This window comes from Rattus norvegicus, chromosome 2, assembly GCF_021556685.1.
Source record: "Rattus norvegicus strain SHRSP/BbbUtx chromosome 2, alternate assembly SHRSP_T2T, whole genome shotgun sequence".
Lineage (NCBI taxonomy): Eukaryota > Metazoa > Chordata > Mammalia > Rodentia > Muridae > Rattus > Rattus norvegicus.
In genome coordinates this window covers 168,674,929-168,696,612 of record NC_141535.1, presented here as the reverse complement: position 1 = coordinate 168,696,612, position 21,684 = coordinate 168,674,929, and the positions used below count along the sequence as shown (strand labels likewise).

The following is a 21,684-nucleotide window of genomic DNA, read 5'->3' as shown; positions in this document are numbered from 1 at the left end:
GAATGATGTTAGTACTGGAGGAATTACTTATATCCTGAAAATAATTTGTAATGTACAATTATTTTGAATATTTCCATTGAGGATGTGTTAATTCAGCATCAGCCTGATTTTTATTTTCCTATTTTCATTATTTTTCTTATTTTTAGTAAACTTTCACTTTCAGGTGAAAACCGCTTGATTTTGGAAATACATATTTTTTTAAAAATATCATCTAGAAATGACAAGTACTCTATCAATTATATTGTATACTTATTAATTTAGAGATTGTGATTTTTGTTTTTTAGTTAATTGGTAAATTATTACCTGAGGTTTTGTGAAAGGCATTCAGGTACTGTAATGCCCGCAGATATTTTGTTAGTACTGAGGGGATGTTGTGCATGAGATAAAGGATTTGATAACACATGGAGAGCATGGAAGAAAGAACCATTATCCTGACATTTGTCTCTAGTGACAGAAAAGCAGAAGATTCCAAAGCAAGGCTGAGATCTCAGTGAGCGACACTGGAGTGATGACTTAACCAGCCTTTTCACAGGCTTCTAGAGGTTCAGAGCTCAAGCCACACTGATTGATTTCACTCTACTTTAACACAAAATGGACAAAACAACAATAGCAGCAGCAACAATAGAAACCTCACAATAGGGCGTCTGCAGTCATTTTAGTAGACTTTATAGATTTTTATAGATTTTATAAACTGAAGAACATCAGATTTGTTCTTCCCCTATCCTAGTACATACTTGCTGCAACAACAGAGGTTTCTCCAGCTTAGTTGTCGGGATTTTGTGATAACCTAAGCGCATGTTGTACATAGTAGTAATATTGAGTAGGTGTGATGGTTTATATGTGCTCAGCCTAGGAAATGGCACTGTTAGAAGGTGTGGCCCTGTTGGAGTAGGTGTGTCACTATGGGTGTAGGCTTTACCACCCTAGCCCTAGCTGTCTGGAAGCCAATATTTTGCTAGTAGCCTTCAGATGAAAATAGAGAACCCTCGGTTCCTCTTGCACTGTGACTGTGGGACACTGCCATCTTCCTGCCTTTATAATGATAGACTGAACCTCTGAACCTGTAAGCCAGGCCCAATTAAATGTTGTCCTTATAAGAGTTGCCTTGGTCATGATGTCTGTTCACAGCAGTAAGACAATAGAGAAGACCTAACAGAAATCTTTGAAATTCAAAACTGTTCAGGCATTCATCTGTGTAACTTTATTTTTTATTTTTAGCCATTACTTTTTCTATATTTTGAATTACAATCATGGATAATAAGCACCACAATTGGATCTTCCTCTACTTAGCTTCAATTAAAGTTAACTAAGTGATATTATCATTTTATGAATGAATGAATGTGCTAGATGTCTTTGAACAGTTTATTCAAATTCATGTAAGAAATGTGCGCCATAGTAATACTCAACATTCTCATTTACATTTGTGAATAATTCATATATACATCAATAATTAATTTATGAATAATTCATGTATGTATGTATTTAACCACATACATGTCCATACGTATGCACACATGTGCACATCCCTGTCTGGTAGACACAAAACAAGTAAGTGAAAAATTGTCACATTTGGCTCAAAACTGAATGGCAAACTTAAGTGTGGAATTTATTCGTTTTGTTATCCTTTTAACCAACAAGGTTTCACTTTTCTCATTTGAAAGATGATATTAAAGTATAAACATAGAAATGAATATATACATTATATATATCAAGTAGATTTAGTTACACATAGTTACAATTTTTGAGATAAATTAGCATGTTCACATACAAATAAAAATGTACACATCTCACTCAACCTACACACAAAATAAAATCAAAGAAATAAGCTGTAATTAAAACATTTAGAATATATGTGTTAGTACAAGTAGTCCTCTTATTTTACCATGTAACCCCTTTGTCTTTTTAACCATTGAATTTCTTTAAAATAAATTGAATAGAAGTGGGGCGTTATAATTGTTTTGTTGAAGACGTCAATTGGTGAGATTGTGATAAATGATGTTTACTACCAACATATAGGAACAGAACTGTGGACATTTAGGGGCTCAAACAACACAATGCCATAGAGGAAACTTCCTTGGAAGTTGTTATTGTTTGTGTTTTTGTCTTTTTCCTGGTGCTCATAATGAGATTAAAGTTCTTATACTTGCTCTAGGAATAACCGAGTTTTATTTCTTTGTTGAACTGTGGAAACAATGGAGTCAGCAAGTTTTTCTATATTGGAATAATTGTTTCGCTGCACTCTATATTTGCTGCTAGGCTTCCTTAACATAATGTCCAATCCTGTTTTTCTTGGTGGTAAGCTTATATATTAATTAAAACTTAGAAGATTTTGAGTAAATTGTGTGAAATTGAAGATATAGTATCAGAAAGTTAGTGCCAAGGCTCCACTGAAGGAGTTGAAGACATGGTTTAGCAGCTAAGCGAAGTTTCTGCAGGGAAGCCAGGACCAGCTCAGCCCTCACACGAGCAGCTCATAACTGCCTGAAATTCTCGTTCAGGGGATCTGCTGCCATTTTCTCGGCATTTCTACACCATTATGCACACTTTCTTCCAGGCAGGAAAACTCACATTTATCAAAACAAAACTAACTAACTAAATCCTAAAACTAGAAAATAAATCTAGTGAACAGACCATTTCTTAGCAAATATCTAGCTTTCCTTGTTTTAGATCCATTGCCAAAATTAGGTAGACTCTGCTGTTACTACACAGCCTCAAAAAACATCCAGAAAGCCAAATCCAGTGGTTAAAAAAAAGCAAAAGCAAAAGAAAATAATAATAGAAGAATCGAATGTTGCCTTTTACAGTTCTGCTGCTCCTAAGCAAATGATTCTGCAAACACTGTTGCAGCCATATAACAACAACAACAAAATAAAAAAAAAAAAGGTAGATAAAAAACAGGACAAAGTGTTGTGTCATGGCAGGACGAATTCTGCACCTTTAAAATTTACAACTAAAGTGGGACCTCTGATTTATGTTAAAACAAAAGGTACCATATTAGAGGTGCCAGATGAGGGATAATTGATTGTTTGTGGAAATCCCACGTTTGGACCATAATTTAGCTAACATGTTTATTATCCTAGCTCTACCGTATTATTCTTTCCTGGCGTGGCTTTGAGAATGTCTGATACTTAACTCAATCCGCCCTAAGTACATATCTGCATTTAGAATATGAATAGAAGATGGTTTCCATCCTTGCTCTATTCCAGTTCTGTCCAGAATTGTGTAGAGAAAATGTATAGGTTTCATCAGCAGGTTTGTATATTTTCTTAGCCTGTGAAACAAAAATGATTTACCCATTTTGAGAAACAGTCTTTATTTTAAGATTTTTTTTCTTTTAAAATCTGTGACTTAGAATTAAAATGACTGGGACTGACTATTATGAGTACTGTATGCACACATTAGAAATACAGCGCACAGACTTTTCCACAGTGTACTTTCATGATACAACACTTACAGTAATAGCATGGCTTACAGTAATAACCATCTTCTGTAGTATAATTTGGCCTATGCCACACAGCCCAGTGTTAATGATTTGACTTCCACTATTTTATGAGCAGCCTAACATCTATTTAATGACAAGTGAAAGAACACTACTGGAGGCCAGATACTTCAATAGTATCCAATTAACCCTTTGAGCTGCGAGAAGAATATTCACAAACTTCAGAGTTTTCACCATTTGTTTGTTTGTTTGTTTGCTTGTTTGTTTGTTTTTCCTCCCAATCCCCACTCCTCACACAGACTCGTCCCCTTCTCCTCTGAGAAGGCTGAGAACCCCACTGGCTGCTAACCCACCCACCCTGGCGTATCAAGTCACTGCAGGACTGGGCTCATCCCCTCCCACTGAGGCCAGACAGGGTTGAACAGGTCAGTCAGACCAACTTAGTTTAAAATTTTAATTATGAAATTTTAAGAGGCTGTCACTGTGTAGCACAGGCTGGCCTCAAACCTGTGATTCCTCTGTCTCTGCTTCCTGAGCCATGGGAGTGTGCCCTGTTTGTTACTGTTGTTTCTTTCAGTTCTTTTCAAATCCCTCCCCCACCTCAGAGGTAAGTGAACTATCACTTGTCTACATATCTGCTCCTTTACTTTCAACTTTAAGTGAATATTATTAATCAATATATCGAATTTATTTAAATAGTTTTTCTTAAAAATAATTGAAACTCTTTAAGAGAAAGTTATAAAGATGCAGTACTTAATTGTAATAATGATAAATTGACTCATCTTTTATTCTGTTAAGATAATTTGCATTCTATTTCTTGATTTGGATACTTTTATCAGTGATGGAGATATTTCAAGGAAAATTGTGTCTAAGAATACTATGTTACTTGTCTATTTTGCAAAAGCAACTATGAAGACACTTCTTCATTAGTGGAGGATATTTGAAAGCTACCCATAAATATAGTTGTGAAAATTGTCTTTAAAATAGCACTTCTATGTGCTCAGAAATCCAGACTTCACACTTTATCTATTTTTATTTTGAAGATTGCAAAAGATAAATACATTTATATGACAACCATCAGACAAACACTCCGTTTTAACCTTTATATCCATGGATGTCTGGGGTCAGGAATGATAGGCTATTGTCCTACCTGGCTGGGAGAGGAGAGTGGAAGGAGAAGAGGACTGGCTGAGGGCAGGTCTCAAGGCTAGCACCTTCTGACAAACTGCAGTCACACAGGGTCACCTGTTTGTCAAACTTGCTTATCTCTGAAAGGCTCTGGATCCTTTTCGGGAAGGTTTCCGCCATTTTTGAATGTTTGCATTTGCCTTCCTCTATTATCAGTTCTCTTGTTCTGTCAGCACTAGTGGTAATCACGTACTCTACTCTGTGAAAGTGGGTGACTCCATGTCCCACGCGCGACTTTTCGCCGGCAAGAAGCACGCGGACATTTAGAAATCCTTACTGTGACCACTTTATTAATCTTAGAAGAGGAAAAGCCACACCGCGCCAACATGGTGCGCTTATAAAACCCTAGTGCAGCGCACCCACACCTGATTGGTTGTTACCCATGATCTCAATAGGCACGCCCCGGAGTGGGCAAAGACCTGGCACGAAGGCACTCTTGCACATGCGCACAGTTAACTTCCTGAAAGGGGGCCGGCTGGCGCGGCGAATGGCGGAGTCTATCCTGGCCTACCACGTGGGGCGCAGTGAAAGACAGCGTAGTGGTGGCGAATGTTATTGTGGCCCTCTACAACTCCACAGTAAGAATCAATGATTTTTCAGTTGTTTATCTAGAAGCGGCTACATCTGTGTGTGTGATGATGATGATGATGTTCCTGGGCAAAAGGAATATTTGAAATGGGCTACTTTATCATTGCAGGTCTGGCAGGACCTTGAGAGAAACTTAACATATGAGATAAACCAATCAAAAATGGACATTATCGCCAGGGACCATTACTGCATTGTAAGCAAATCAGCATATTTTTCAGAAGCATCCTAGTTTCCTAGCTTCCCTTTTGCTACCCTTCATCTTCATAAGAGGGCTGATGGTATTGGGCTTGACGGACAGCACAAGTTCTGTCCACCTGAGAGGACATGTAGGACTGTTCCTAGCCCGTCTATTGTTTGTTCCCAACCACATTAAACAATCAGTGCTAATAGTTTTCTTCTAGAAACACGGGCTTCTACTTTAGTCTCAAGCCTTGTTAAAGGAAAGCATAAAAACAAAACTCTTCCTATGCCATGCACACTAATCCACTGCCAATAGATCCTTACGGTGCTCGGTAGTACAGCAGTTACTCTAATAGGAAGTAAGGATCCTCTGAGTACGGTAGTTAAGTTCCCTAAGAAATGTACAAAAAGGAAACACTGACCTTTCAAGACACTAAAAGCAAATGGATGGATCTCATAACTCTGCTCTCTGTTCTCTGTTATGGTTCCCAAAGCAGAAACCATCTAACATCATAAGACAAGAATTTCTAATGGTATATTTTTACAGTAAAAATATACTTTGAATTTTATAAGGGATGCACATTTAAAAAAATAGGACAGTATTGTCTTCTTGCAAGATGGAATTTTATAGCATATTTGGACATGCTAAGAAATCAGAATGAATCTTAAAAGCAAGAAAATTTTAAATAGTGGTATTAACAGACCAATGACTGGATTTTCTAAAAGATGTTTTTTTTTTCTTCAGATGTCCTGAGGTGTGCCTATATTAAAAATAATGGTTGGAACTAGAGGTGTGCCTATATAAAATCATAGGTCTAGGTTGCACTATTTGAAGGATGGAGGTCAAGATAATTGAGGTCTTATCACCAATACTACCTGAAGATGTTCACTGTTTAGAGAGCCAGAATTAAAATTGTAAGAGGAATTACACTAAATAATTGGGAAATGAAGCAACACATTAAATTGCCTTCTTGGTAGATTGACTAAGGTCATAATTGAAAACACAATTCATATGGATTCAACAAACCAATGGTAGAATTTTGCTAGGTATGAAGAGACTGGAAAAAGTTATTGTTGATGAAACTCAAGATGTTGCCATGGGGAATGACCGTTGAAACTGGAGACATAAGCCCTTGTTGACAAGAAACGTTTAAACAAGGTAAAAAGATCTTCACCTAAGTTTGTGATTTCTTTTTCTTACTTTACATCAAACCTGAGAACTTGTGTGTGCATGCTCTCAGGGACTTTAGTCCCTTGCTCATCAGGTATATGTCCTGTCCTGATGATATATGTATATCAGCCAGGATTAATGGTCTTGTTTCCATTTCCTACCTTGAACATGTGGGAGAATCATTATTTTTGGATTTTTAATGATGAACTGAAATGTGTGTGTGTGTGTGGGGGGGGGCGAACTTATGGCTAGAGTGCTCCTGAGGTGGCAGGGAAAGGGTGCAGCATACAGAAACACTGAAATGTTTCCTGCATACTGCAATTCAATGCAATGCCAATCACAATATGAAGGCAGTCTTCACAAACATACAAAAATAGAAACCTAAACTTTTATATGGGGGTACAAACAACAAGGAATATTTAAAGCAATCTCTAACCAAAAAAAAAAAAAAAGAATTACATATTGCCGAGATACCACCATACTAGTTTCAAATTTATAATGTATACTATACTACAAAGCAATAGTAAAAACAATAGTAGTAGCAACCATGATGACGATGATTTAGAGACATCATTTTTCTGCTACAGTAAATCAGTGGACTGAAAGGTAAGTCCATGCAAGCTCCAGTGCATGATCTTCACAAGGGTGTGTCCTCAACTTCGCAATGATGTCCTCCATCTACTTAAGTATTTATACACGCCCTCTTTTCCAATTTTTCTACTTGCTCCTCATAATATACATATGTTGTTGAAAAATGTTCTTATGTGAAATAACTACAACAGATAAACCGTTGCACTTATGCTTGTTTCATTCTTTGCTTGTTCAGTTCGCAGCCTGGAGAATACTTCTGTTCTTGCTACTGCTGTTCTCCTCCCCTGAAGCCGGGGACTCTGGTTCTGTCAGATTTCAAGACTCGCTTGACTTGAAAGCAAGTGATATTTTTAAAAGTTGGAACTCCAAATGCTGCGTGCCAAATAGTTCATTTTTACTGCCTAAATTCCATGCCGTACTTTAAATGAAGAAAGGCTCAAAAAGTCTCCACTAAGGTCGGGAACAGGGCAGGTTATCCCTTCTATCTCACCCTATTAAATATAGTTTGTGAAGTCTTAGCTAGATCAGGAAGATGAGAGAAGATAGTAAAAGGAACATAAGTAGGAAAAGAAGTGTTCAAGGTATGCTTGTTTGCAAATGGTGTCAACATTTACATAAATTACAAGAAAACCTATTCGAGCTGAAAAAATTTCTACAAATTAACAGGAAAAATAGTTACTACATATACTTCTAGAAGGAACTACATCCTGTGCTTATGAGCTAGTAGAATTAATCTTATGAGGAAGTATATCTTACTAGATAGAATTAAGAGATTCAGTGCAATACTAATCACAATATGAGGGGCAGTCTTCACAAACATATAAAATAGAAATCTCAATTTTTATATGGATGTACAAACAAGCAAGAATATCTAAAGAAATCCTGCAAAAAGGAATTATAGATTGCTGAGATGTCATAGTACTTAATTTGAAACTATACTATAAAATCATAGTAATAATAACTATAGTAACAATAATGATGATTATTTAAAAAACAGCATTTTTCTGGTACAATAAATCGGTGCAGTGAAAATTATGTCTATGCAAGTTCCATTACATCATCTTTACAAAGATGACAGGAATGCACACAGAAGTGCACAACAACATCAGCAAATGATACTAGCAAACATGAATTTCAACATTAAAAAATGAAGCTATATGCTTCTCTCTCCCTGTTCACAAACTCAACAATTCATGGATTAAGGGATTGAATGTAAGGCACAATATACCAAAACTGCTAAAGGGCAAATGTGGAGTACATTGGAACTTACAAGCAAATTCAAGGACGTTCAGAGAGGACCATGGCAGAAGAAGAAACCGATAGACAGGGTGACTTGAAAGTAAAGCGTCTCAGTTGTGTGAAGTGGCAGATGATGGAACGGGAGAAAATATTTCTGAGTATAGATTCACAGAGGAAATGATCAGTTTCTAAAACAGACAATAAAAGTAAGCATTAGGAAATTAAACAACCTAATTTAAAATGGACTAATTTAAACCTAATTTAAAAATAGAAAATTCCTCCAAAGTAATTTCTGATGAACACTTGAAACAGAAAGCCCACATATACATGGAAGCTGAAGAACACTCTATTCAGTGATAACTTGATCAAAGAAGAAATAAAGAAAGAAAGATGTTTTAGAATTGAATGAAAATGAAGGCGCAACATACCCAAACTTATGGGTCACAATGAAAGCAGTGCTAAGAGGAAAACACATACAATTGCTAAGAAATGAAACCAGCCTAGATACCCACCCCTGATGATAACGAAAATGTGGCAGACACACACGGTAAAATATTACTCACCTGTAAGGAATGAAAATTTTGCAAGTAAGTGAATGGAACTGGAAAAAATTATATTAGTAAAATCTCCCATGCTGTCAATTACAAATGGTGCATGTTCTCTCTCATTCATGGTAGTAATTTAGAATAATGCTTTGTGTGGTCATCCTAAGATGTATGAAGTAGTCAGGAAACTAGGAATTAGCCAGTGAGCAGTAGGATGGATGCATTTAGTTAGGGGAGAATAGTAGATTAGAAATGAAAATACGGACAAGGAATATCGTGTACAAAAATTTTCGACAGGTAGTAGAACAGTAGAACTGGCATTCAAGGGGGCATCAGCAGCACTAGTTAAAATGAAGTACACAGAGGAAGCTATGTTAGAGCCCAGGCTCTGGCAACACGAGTCAAACATGCGGTAGTAAACTTTTGAAAATTAATCTATAAATTTTAGATAAGAAAAAGGGATTCCTTGATTTCAAGAACCAGGATAACAGAATCTCCCAAATAAAGTAGATTGGCTAATGCCCAAGTGCCATGCTATAGATTATACAAAATAAATGTTTCCTTTATAGATTACATATTTACAAGCATGAAATTAAGTCCTCCATGTTATAATATGTAGGAATTTTAGTATATTTCTATAGTTTGGATTTTAAGTGCCCCCATAGTCTGAAAGGCTTGATTCCATTACAATGGGTCAAAATATTAACATGTGATTTCTGTGGGAGAACTTTAGGCGGCAGTAGGCATGGTAGGCTTAGCTCTCTGAGAATCATATTCTCATCATCCTATATTCTTCTACATTGTGTGGTTCGCACTGCCATTCATGTCTTGTTCTGCCCTCAAAGCAAGGAAGCCAGCAGGTTATGAATTGAAACCTATGAGACAATGTGTTGAAATCAACCCTTTTTTTTTCTTAAAATGGGTAGATTAATTCGGGAACTTGCAGTAAAGGAAAAGTAATTAATAGAAACCACCTAAGGGCATGGAACATGAAGTATTATGGCTCTAGATTTAAGGGTTAATTTAATGACATTTATATCTGTGTAGTTTGAAACAAGTTACTTAATTTCTCCAGCTCAGGTTTCAGGTTGGTGAAGTGAAGAGCAGGGAAGCTATGTATCAGTGTTCAGGGTGAGGGTTTAATGGATTATCAATATGAGTTATAAATAAATAATTTTTATTGTTGCTTGTATATTTATAATTTGAAGAAGTAATAAAAAAGCCTATTACTCTTACAGCTGCTGCAAGGTCATGGATCAATTTTTAAGACTGAACAACAACAAACAACAAATAGTCATGTCTGTAATATTGCACCGCTCTGGCTGTTACATATGTGTCTATTTTCCTCTATTTTTAAATCTTAACAATAGTGATGATCTGACTTTACTACTAAAAGAAATCCCAAGGAACAGATTATATTGTGAAAAACTAGCACTAATGGAACACTTTATAAAATATCTACTTACAGTTTTAGGTTTTTTAACGTGAAATTAATCCTAGATTTGGACATTTATGCATTTATGGATATTTATTCTTTATCTGAAAACCTAATATTTTACCTTAACCTAAGGAACTATACTCTTACATGTTGGTTGGATTGATTTTTGCAGTGTTAAAAATATGAGAAAGTTATTTTACTGCCCAGTTAGCAGCTGTAGGTGTACTTCCAAATAATTCACTTTAACATCAACGCAAAATATGGTTCGAGAAAATGAAGTTCTTTCTTTGTATTTAAAACAAAATTCTGGAATTCAATTATTATTATAAATAATCTCTAGAAAAAATCAAGACTTTTAAATATAGGTATTCCCAGAAATGATATACTTGTGCTTTTATTAACCCTAGAGACTATTTTATGAAATCTTACAAACAAATTAGTTTTTTGCTTGGTAAGTTTCTATTTCTAAGATATGTCTGTTTGTAACCTGGTTAAAATACAGGATAAAGACTGTCATTGTCACCAACAGCACCCTCATCATTACTGTCTGTCAACGTCTAGAGCTTTGGGGGCCCTGGGTATGGTTGCAAAGCACCAGGACACACGGGATGTAGAGCAAAGGCAGAAGCAACCGCATGCAGTTACAAGCTTTATCAATCCTTATATAGATATGAATATGCATTACTTCAATTTCCATCTTGGCAAGATACCATAAGATCATTATTCCCACGATACCAGGAACAACTGAAGCAAGACTAAATAAAGAAATACGACTAAACAAAGGTTTCTCCTCAAAATATTCACATAACAAGTAACCCCTCTTCTTATTATCAAAGTATACTCACCGTTATCAAGAGAGTGTGAGAACCGCTTCCACAGAAACAGGACACAGCAGAACATAGTTTAAGGCCAAGTAAGAAAAACATTTTCTTCTCAAGGGCAGCATTCCAGCCCCTACTTGCACCTGTCACCAGTCCTTACTTGACTCTACCTGGGAGCTGCATCTCTATGTCTAAACAACTCTACTCATGCCATTCTTTCCCAACAAGAACAAGAGCAAGAACAAGATCAACAATAAGAACACACACACACACACACACACACACACACACACACACACACACACGCACGCTGACTGCATATGTAATCTAACCGTCATTGTAGGTATAGGTATTTGGGAACAGCAAATAGTTTTACTTTTGTGCTGTTTATTTTCCATAAGTATATAGACACCAGCCAATAAATTGAATATGTAAATAAACTATATCAAAGGCATTAAATACCATGAAAATCAGACAAAATCAGATTGTGTTGTATTTGAAGAAATTGGAATTTCAATGGACTACAAGCTGAAATATGATACATTGGTTTTGTTCATTGAAAGGGTGGTAATCTGTGCAATTTAAGAGGAGTTTACAGCTCCATTGGCTTTAAAAAGTGAAGGCCAGAGATAGTTTGGGTTCAGAAGTTCAAGGCCAGTGTAGTAAATATTAATATTTAAGCAAATTCTTAAAGGGCATAAAAACTTAGAGAAAACGGAAAGAGAAAATGAGGGCACAAATGCTTTAAGACCAGAGCATATGTGACTGTAAGGGATTGCAAGGAATGAATGAGTCCAGGAGAGAAGTGAGGTAACAGTGAAGCTATGATTATGGATGTGCAGGCTACTGTGTTTCTGTTTTAATCGGAGTCCAGAGAACATGAGTTTTCTCCAAGACCTGGAAGTAGATTGCCATATTCCCATGTGACAGTATTAGTACTCAGACCATGGTCAGTGTAGAAGATAATAACATCCTCCTGCTTAATTATGAAGACTGGAAATTCACAACTGGTAAATTCTTTTTAATGGAGATCTATCTTTTGCTTATGGTTTTCATTAAAAAAATCAAAGACATGATTCCAGAATCAAAATGGTTATATTAAAATAGGCATTTTTTGGGAAAAGGCATGGATTTGTTTAATGAAATAATGGAGGTAAAAAATTAGTACATTTCCTAATCAGTGGCCAAGAACCTACTCCTAAATATTCACCACAAACATGTTAATTCACTATCAGACTGACAGGTCAAAGATACCTTTTGAAAATGAGTAAAGCATGTACAAGAATAGGTATATTTGCTTAATAAATATGGCAAAACTTACTTTATGGGCATTTTTCATCATTTCACATTACTGGATTGGGGTGATTAATTTAAAATATTAAGCACAAAGTTAACTTGCTCTGGTGTTCCATTATTTTCTTTCCTATTAATAATTCCATGTAATTTAGGAGCACTGATAAGACAGCTTTGCTCTATGACTGGGTAGCAATGCCTCCATATGGAGCACTAAAGTGTTTACTTACCTGTCCAACTAGACACTGGAGCTTGGAAAATGGCTAAACATTTCTGAGAAAAAATAATGTAGGGAATTAAAAACAGACTCATAAGAATTTGCTAGACATAAGTAGACTTTAATACATTCTCTATTTAGTTTCTCATATGTCTTTAACTGTTTTCTGTAACTCATGGAAACCTAAAGAGCTATGTGTAACAAAATTTAAACTGCACCTTATATTTAAAACACAAGTGTCATGAATTTTCTGCCTTATGAAAAGACTCACATAAACTGGAGGGCTTTAGAGAGATCATGTAAAATCGGCCATTCTCCTGGAAAGATCTGAGAGCTTTGTCCACCACATACCATGACAGTCTGTCTTTGTGATGTTAGTACATCTCCCATGGTGTCAAAGATCACTTTTGATCCATATGGAGGCAAACAATTCCTCCTACTTAGGTACAAATGGCCTGCTCCTGTGCTTGGGAAAACAAAGTGGACCTTTGTTAGAGCACTGATCTGAAGGAGCCTCTGAAGAGGGAAAGCGAGTGATTCATAAGGCTGAAGTTTCAAAACAGTTAAATGGAGTAACCAAGCTGGAAATTTCTGGATGACTCAGGGCAGCCTACTCTCTGGCCCACAGCAGTTCAGTAGAGGATGGACAGTTTCCTCACACAGGAAATGGAGTTTAGTGGGAGTGAAGTGGTAGGAGACAGCTGGGCAAGTAGATGAATAAAAAGTGTCCTTAGTCTCCAAGAGTAGGATTATCCCTTTGGAAAATTTATTTCCACTGAGGTGACAAGGCTGAGGCACCGGCTCATTAAAGAGGTGAAGGAATTAGGTGTTTAAGAAACAAAACTTGTCACACAGGAAGACGCCATGCTGATGAAGAGAGACTTGGGGAACAATGTTTCATCGACTTAAATTATCTAATTAATAAAATTACATTTACTTGTCTTTCTTCCCTGGCTCTTTGAGATGGTGTCTTGTTGTCTAGACCTGCTGGCCTGAAACTCCTGAGTTCTAGAATAGTGGTGTGACACATCCACTGAGCTTTAAATTATCTAACTCCAAGTACAGCACACGTCTTTAATATAGTTGGCTGTATTTTGGTGGACAGAATTATGGAAGTCAGGATATAATGTAGACAATTGATGGCAAAAATAGATAGAGGTGTTAAATACTTGGCAATATGACAGACATGAGTCCTTCACATCTGTCATGTTCTGTTAGGAAACAATTAAACAAGGCTGTTATGGAGTGTGTGATGGTCTTTTTCTGGTGCATCATCTAGAGGCAAACAGAAGACAATCAAAACATATTAAGCAAAACACATACAACATGTGGTGTATAAACCAAACTGCTTCTATATGTTTACTCTTTTTATCATTAACATTTAAGCACTGGAAGGTATTTGCAATGTTTGTTTCAAAGAGTTTCAAAGTTTTCTAATTTAAAATGTAAGTACAGAGGCTGGAGATAGCGTGCAATGGTAGAACTCTTTTTCGGTTGTTGAGGTTTGCCTTAATTTATTTATTCACTTTATATCTCAATTGCAGCTCCCTCTCTGCCCAGTCTTCCCCTCACACTGTTCCTTCCTCATACCTCCCTCCCCTTTATCTCTGAGAAGGGTGAGGTCTCCCCTGCATATCAACCCACTCTGACACCCCAAGTCAGTGCAGGACTATGTACATCCCCTCTGGCTGAGGCCAGCTAAGACAGCCCAGTTAGACGGACAGAATCCAAAGGCACGCAGCAGAGTCAGGGTAAGCCATGCATCAGTCATTAGGAGACCTCCATGAAGAACAAGCTACATATACAGGGGTCCTAGGTCCAGACCTTATATGTTCTTTGGTTGGTGGTTCAGTCTCTGGGAGCCCCCAAAGATTCAGGTTAATTGGCTCTGCTAGTCTTCTTGTGGATCCCCTATTCCTCATCCTTACCCCTCCCCTGGGTTCCTCAATCCTTCTCCAATTCTTCCACAAGATTTCCTGAGCTCCATCTAATATCTAGCAGTGGGTCTCTGAATCTGTTTTCATCAGATTGTGGGTGGAGTCTCACAGAGGACAATTATGCTAGGTTCCTATTTGCAGACCTAACAGAATGTCATTAATTGTGTCAGGAGTTGATTCTTGCCCTTGAGATGGATCTCAAATCGAGCCGCTTATTGGTTGGCTATTCTCTCACTCAATGGCATCTTTATCTCTGCACTTCTTCTAGGTAGGAAAGTTTTGAGTTAAAGGTCTTGTGGGTAGTTTGGTGTCCTTATCCTTCCACTGGTAGCCTTTCCTGGCTACAGGAGGTGGCCACTTCAGGTTGCATATCCTCTGGTACTAGAAGTCTCAGCTAGAGTTACCCTTACAGACTTCCTGGAACCTCCCTCATCCCAGGTATTTTCCACATCTTAGAGATGACCGCCACCCTCCTACTCTTGCTGATTTTGTTCATTCTCCCAGTCCTCTCTCCCCAGTTCTCCCTACATTTGGTCTCCCTGCTCTTCTAATCCCCACCCCCTGTCCCATGCAGATCCCTCCTACAGTTCAACTCTGAAGACAATTTTATTTTCCATTCTCAGTGAGATTCAAGTATCCTTGAGCCTCCTTGTTATTTAGCTTTTTGGGGTCTCTGAATTATACCATGAATCTTCTGTACTTTATGGCTGATATGCACTTATAAGTGAGTACATAGCGTACACGTCTTTTGGGGTCTAGCATTCACCAGCTCCAGGTTCCGTGTGAAGCCCTGCAAAAAGGAATGGATGGTTGGATGGAAGGATAGAAGGATGGCTGAATGGATGGATGGATGAATGGATGGATGGATGGATGAATGGATGGATGGATGGATAGAAGGATGGCTGAATGGATGGATGGATGGATGAATGGATGGATGGATAGATGGATGGATGGATGGATGGATGAATGGATGGAGGGATGGATGGATGGATGGATGGATGGATGGATGGATGGATGGAGGGATGGATGGATGGATAAATCCACGCATGGGTGGAGGGATCTTGTTCTCTTCAAAGATGTTTTTGAGAACAATGATTTAGTAAACTAGGAATAGTTACTAACATAAAGCCAGGAAGTGATGAATGAAGAGTGGTTGTGACTACTATTTTTCTAGCATTGGTAAAGATTCACTGCGAGGACCCAGTGAAGGTTAAATCCCATAATTTGATACTTTATGTTTTGAGTATATTGTGAAGCTGAATAGGGAATGTGATACACAATGAGATCTGAGTTGTTCAGTGAAAGTTGCTATAGGTACAAATCAGAACTTCAGTTAATGAAGGTTCACCTTAAAAATGTTACCCTTGGGAAATAACCTCAAGTTATTCACTATAATAGGATGGATGAGGATGTCCCAGCTGCCTCACCACCTTTATAGAATGATGTCATGACACACACCAAGATTTTCTCCTCTTCTTTCCAAATAAATCGCCCACTATCTGTCATTCCTAAATGATATTTAGAAAATAGATAAGATGAACAAAACACATATGTTGTACATGTTCTAAAGGAGATTATGCTTTGTTTGCATTATAAAATCTGCCCCACTTGCCATTTTAAATCTTAATGTCACTGTAGATGCTTTTGGGAAAAATAGCAACTCCATGATAAATACTTAAACTCCTTTTACTATCTTTAACCTTAATGTCATTCTCTTACAGACCTTTATAGGTAATTTCAGTCTGCATCCATAAATGAAATGCCATGTCAAAGCAGAGAATCAAATAACTGCTGTATTGATGTGCACATTTACTATTTAACTTTATTGACCTTGCCAATGTCTTTGGAAGAGGCCCAACACTGGCATTATTTATAGAATCTATGAATAATTAATGGTATGGTTATAAGGCAATTTGCTGGAGAAAAAGTACAGATATTACCTCCAGAAGGATATGCCGAGTCCCAGGAACTGACCTGTCCATGGAAAAAAGTAAATCCATTCTTTGATGAACAAACATTTAATATATCTCAAAAAAATTTCAGGTGCCTACCACAATCAGCTAATTAAATCCCAAGTTCCTTGTGCCCCTTCTCTTATTCAGATATTATGGTACACTGGTAATCACTTTCTACTTTGAGGTCTAAGTTCTCCTCAAGAAGACTTTTGCAACACTTGGTAAGTTTAATAATTTCAAGTCCCCTCATTGTTTTGCCTTTTGTAAAAGTGGACATTGGTTCATGAATTCTCAGCACTCTTGTGTAGAGAGATGAAAGAGCATAGAAAACCTGAGCTGACTATTCTTTTGACCTAGAATAACAGTCTCTCTTGTTTGCAGTCTGAGGATATGAGATTGGAGGAACCTTGGTGGGTGACGAACTTGCTGTGAGCTGTTGGGAGAACCACCCTGGAGAGTATACCTCTGGTACACTATGTCATCACCAAAGTGAAAGAGAGTTCCTGGGGTAATGTCTTGCTAAAGGAGGGATTATGCAAGATTGGAATCAAGGATGGAATGGACATAGACAAAATGTCAGTATTGCAAAGCAAGAAGGGAAATGTTCTGTTTAGAGTCTTCCATTTTCCTTCTCTGTAGACCAGTTTAAGGGGTGAGGGGTAATGGTGTTTTTGGTGAAGGCAAGAAAGGCTTGAGAGTTTCTGTCCAGCTCCACTTACCTTGATATGGATTTACAGCAGAGGCATTAGTGTAACAGTTAGAACAAGATATTATGACTTCTTAAACATTCCTGAAATCATACAAGTTTTATACAAATAATATATGCATTCTAAAAGTGCAACTAGAAATTATTCAGAGGATACTGTTGAAGTATTTGTTTGACAACATATACTATTACAGTGAACTGTAAAAAGCAAGCAACTTCTTGGAAAGAATATGCATCTCAACTGAGATGAGTGCATGTATCAAATGAATTTAATCCATTTTCTTGGGAAACAAATGAAAAGTGACAACCTATTAAAAGTTTCATTTATGTTACCTTAGGACTTGAGATTATAAGACCATCCAAAAATTCACCAGTTACTAAAGACTTAACTGTCAAGGAGTCCACATTTCAAGGCCGAGTTGTATAATGTATGCATTAATAGTCCTATATAACTCTGACAGATAATATATTTTATGCTGTTGCTATGAATCCATTAATAAAAATTTAACCTATAATTGTCTATATATGTGTTTCTAATTATTGGAAAAGGCAATAATAGTGGTCACTACTAGGAATAGGAAAGCATATATATCTGAGGATTAATATTTGTGGTCCACAGGTAGCCTATATAAAGGTTTCTTAAATCTTTTCTGCTTTGTTCTCTCTGTGATTTTATTTAGCTGCGGGTTCATAGAAAACTAAAATAGATATACAAGCCAAAGACTTACTGATAAACCAAAGGTTTATTTAAAAACAACTTTATGGTTTTTTTACTTACATATAAAATCATTGTATTTATATGTAATTTTATATAATTAAAGACTAAAGCAAATTTTTATACTGAGATAGATGTGCTAGTTTATTTTCCATGAAGAATTTAATGTTGGGTAAATATTTGCTTTTGCAAGGCATAGGATATCAACTTTCCAGTTGATCTACATTTGAATTTTATAGTCATTTACACTTACAATTTCACTTTGAATAACTATAAAGTACACAGCAGCAGAAGGATGCTTAAGACTAATTTAGACATTGTTAGAAATCTGTTCTAATCCCAGACTAAAACTCAATGAATAATGTTTTATAAAACTCAACTAAACAAGAAAATGTTATGATCAAATATTGTACTAAACACAAATCCAGTGACATATTAACTTGATGTTTGCATGTTCAAGAGCGATGGTAAGAAAATGTTAAAAGTCTTTGTTTCCCTTATTAAAGTGTTATAGTTCTGTATAAGATCAGTAAGTATAGTAAACACACTCTAACGCATAATGTCCAATGCTCTCTACAATAAACAGATATCTCAGGCAGTGTTCCTTGAAGCTCTGGGGCATAGCGGCACTCACAGTGTGCATACATGTCCAGAAACAAGGCTACTGTGACACTCTGCATGCCAGCACAGGTGGAACTGACCATTCAGTCTGTATTTGATTTGAGTTGATTTTGGTTTGTGTATACCAAGAACCTCTTATTGATGTTATTTTTCATTTGCTGCCACCACAATTCTGTTAGTGACAAACTGTGTGATGGAAACATACATGTGAACTGAGAATAAAATAATTGCAAACGATGTCTTAGAGTAAAGAAGCTGTTGGAGTTTGGTTCTGAGAGTCAGCAGGATGTTCAAGTGTTTAAGGATACGCATTCTATATGTGGCAACTGTAAAAGTCCTGCCTCTCTTGAGATGGCCTCTTGTGTATTGCTTGGATCTGTTCAGTCCTGTGAGCTTAACTGATACCTTCCTCAGTGCTCAGTAGCTGCTGCAGGTGCCCATCGAACAATTATCTAGAAATCCATAGAAAATGTGACTAGAAAATACTTTGCTCAATTTTCACATACATCAAAGGAAATAAACCTCTTCATTATAATTAGTCATATAAAATATCTTCAGTTAAAGAGATGGCTCAGCTGTAAAAAGCATTTTCTGCTCTTAAAGAGAGCATGGGTTAGTTTCCCATCATCTACATAACCTTCATAACTTCTTGCAATTGTAATTCCAAATTCAACACAATTTTTCTGGCCTTTGTAGATTTCTGGAAACAGAGGTTCATACAACTCATGTAGGTACACATACATGAAAACTAACATAAATAATCTTTGAAAGTATACCAAAAACATCTTTTCTAAAAAGTTCTTTAAAACATTTATGTGGCCTAAGGCTGACTGACAAGTTCATCTATTATTCCAAGAGAGTGGGTTTTAATGGAGCCTACAAACAAACTGAATTTGTGCTTGGTAGGTTTTCTACTATTAAATATTTGCAGCTTTTGCATTTTTTGAGTTGGAAAATGAATATAATTTATATTTGACAGTGTTACTGGTGACAGTGTTTCATATTTTAGAAATACATTGCCTCTTACCTAATAAATACTGTGATGGCTAAAAAATGTATAAATGGGTTTCTACATGTATAAATTATAGATAAATTTAGACATTCATGTCTTTTATTATATTTGACTTTGTGTCTTTGAATTTTTATGTTAAACATAATTAATAAATGCTTTGGAAGAATTTTTTTAAATGGCATTAGTCAGACAGGCTATGTTATCTTTAATGGTAATAGCAATCTTACCTTCTGTAAACTTTATTTTTTCTTTTAGGTCTATATGTGACCATCACTTCAAGGGCATGCCAAGCAAGATTCAGTACATGCAGTATTTAATATCTAATCTAATATTTGCATGTTTTAAATATATTTAGACTTTCCTTAGTAGAAAGTTAGAATCATTTCTATGCCCTATTAGTTAACTTATGTGACTCCCATTAATACTACCCTAGTGAAATGTAGACCAGTAGAGTCTGAGTTGCATTCAGGCTAAATAGCAGTGGACACAGAGATGTGAAAATGATACCATTAGTCTTCTAGAATGAGGTAATTGTCCCACGTACATCTATTTTTCCCCTTTGACTCTAAATTCTGAAGAAAAGATGCTTCTTGCTATTTTATAGAAATAGACCATAAATTCAGACCCACCATATTACTTACTACCTGTATTCTTTGTATTTGGCCATTCTTCACCAAAATAACTCTTATTTAATGTATCATGTTCTTTTCAGAAAATGGCCCTTGTCAATATTGAGGACAGAATCTTGGGTTGGTAGAAGGAGTCCTGGACTAGGAGGCACAATAGCTTAAAGACACTTTTATGCTAATTTGTGACATTGTTCCAATACATTCTCTGGAAAGTTGCAACCATATGCTGAAAGTTTCCCATTAGCTGTAAACTTGCTTTTCACTCTTCAAGGAGTAAACAGATCTCTTCATTCCCTCTTAAATCAAAGGAACACATTTTTAAATTCTTTCTTCCTATTTCCTTTCTGCCCTATGCTTCCAGGTCTTGGCCATTAAAAATAAAACAAAAACAAACCACATCCCTCAAATGGAGTGTGTTCCTGCACCTTCACTAGCCGTTTCACCCTTCACAGCTTTTTTGAAAGGAGTAGGGATATTTTATTTTATTTTTGCAGCCAAGACTCTAGGTCAAGCCTAAAAATAATTTTGTGTAATTGAACTCTTACTCACCAAAAATACCTTTTTTTTCCTTTAGAGTAGCATTTCTCTATTATTTCTTACATTAAAGACTCTGACTTTACTCCTTGAACTCAGAAAGCAAGGAAAAGTATATTGTAAAAATAAAATTTCACACTACTCTGATAAAATGTGAGCTTATTTTTAGTTGGAAACCAAAAGGTAATTTTTATTATACTGAAGAAAAGAAAACTTTGGGTGATGCACGCTTAACTGGGTTATGTTCATTTCCCTGGGCTGGATCACCATTTCTTACTCCTTACAAATTATTTACATTGTTTTGGATTATATTTGTTCTTATTCTGAGCCTACTTCTCCAAGATGAAATATCTTCCAGCCTTTTAAAAAAATTCACTCACCATGAGACTAATAGTAGTTTTACAAGCACAGAAAACCTTTGAACATACCAGTGAGATGCTACTGAATCCATCACATCTGTCACAAGTGAAGGATGGCTTTTCTCTTGATCCTTTAAGATGGTGTATGTACACTAATCATAAGCAGAAAAACAAATGATTAAAAGCTGGTTTATGTAGGCCCATTGTTTTCCTCTATGGATAAAATTAATAGTCTTTATTAAGATTGGTGTTATATATCAATTATAACAGGAAACCAAAACACAAAGTCCTACTCACAATGACCCAATGTGAAAAACTTGGTAAAATGATGGATGTATGTATGATCCAACCTTCCAAAAGTTGAGCTCACTATGTGATTCGGAGGTGCAAAGTGTCTCGTTTTATGACAATGCTATTGAAATCTGGGTACATGATGGCCACAGGAGAGAAGAAGGGATAGAGAGGGCAATGCCCATGTTCATACATGTGTTGGCTATCAGTTGCAA

General features: G+C 36.4%; 1 long non-coding RNA gene across 3 annotated transcripts; it reads left to right on the top strand.

The window, feature by feature from the left end:
- Window positions 1-5,089: 5,089 nt before the first annotated feature.
- LOC134485926 (uncharacterized) lies at window positions 5,090-20,971 on the top strand. Of its 3 annotated transcripts, none has more exons than XR_015671978.1 (5): window positions 5,090-5,205; window positions 5,325-5,408; window positions 6,443-6,554; window positions 16,984-17,177; window positions 19,912-20,971. It is a non-coding gene; the product is annotated as an uncharacterized LOC134485926 (long non-coding RNA). The 3 variants fall into 3 exon arrangements; XR_015671969.1 differs by lacking the exon at window positions 19,912-20,971 and adding an exon at window positions 18,610-18,878; XR_015671975.1 differs by lacking the exons at window positions 16,984-17,177; window positions 19,912-20,971 and adding an exon at window positions 7,393-10,126.
- The last annotated feature ends 713 nt before the right edge of the window (window positions 20,972-21,684 follow it).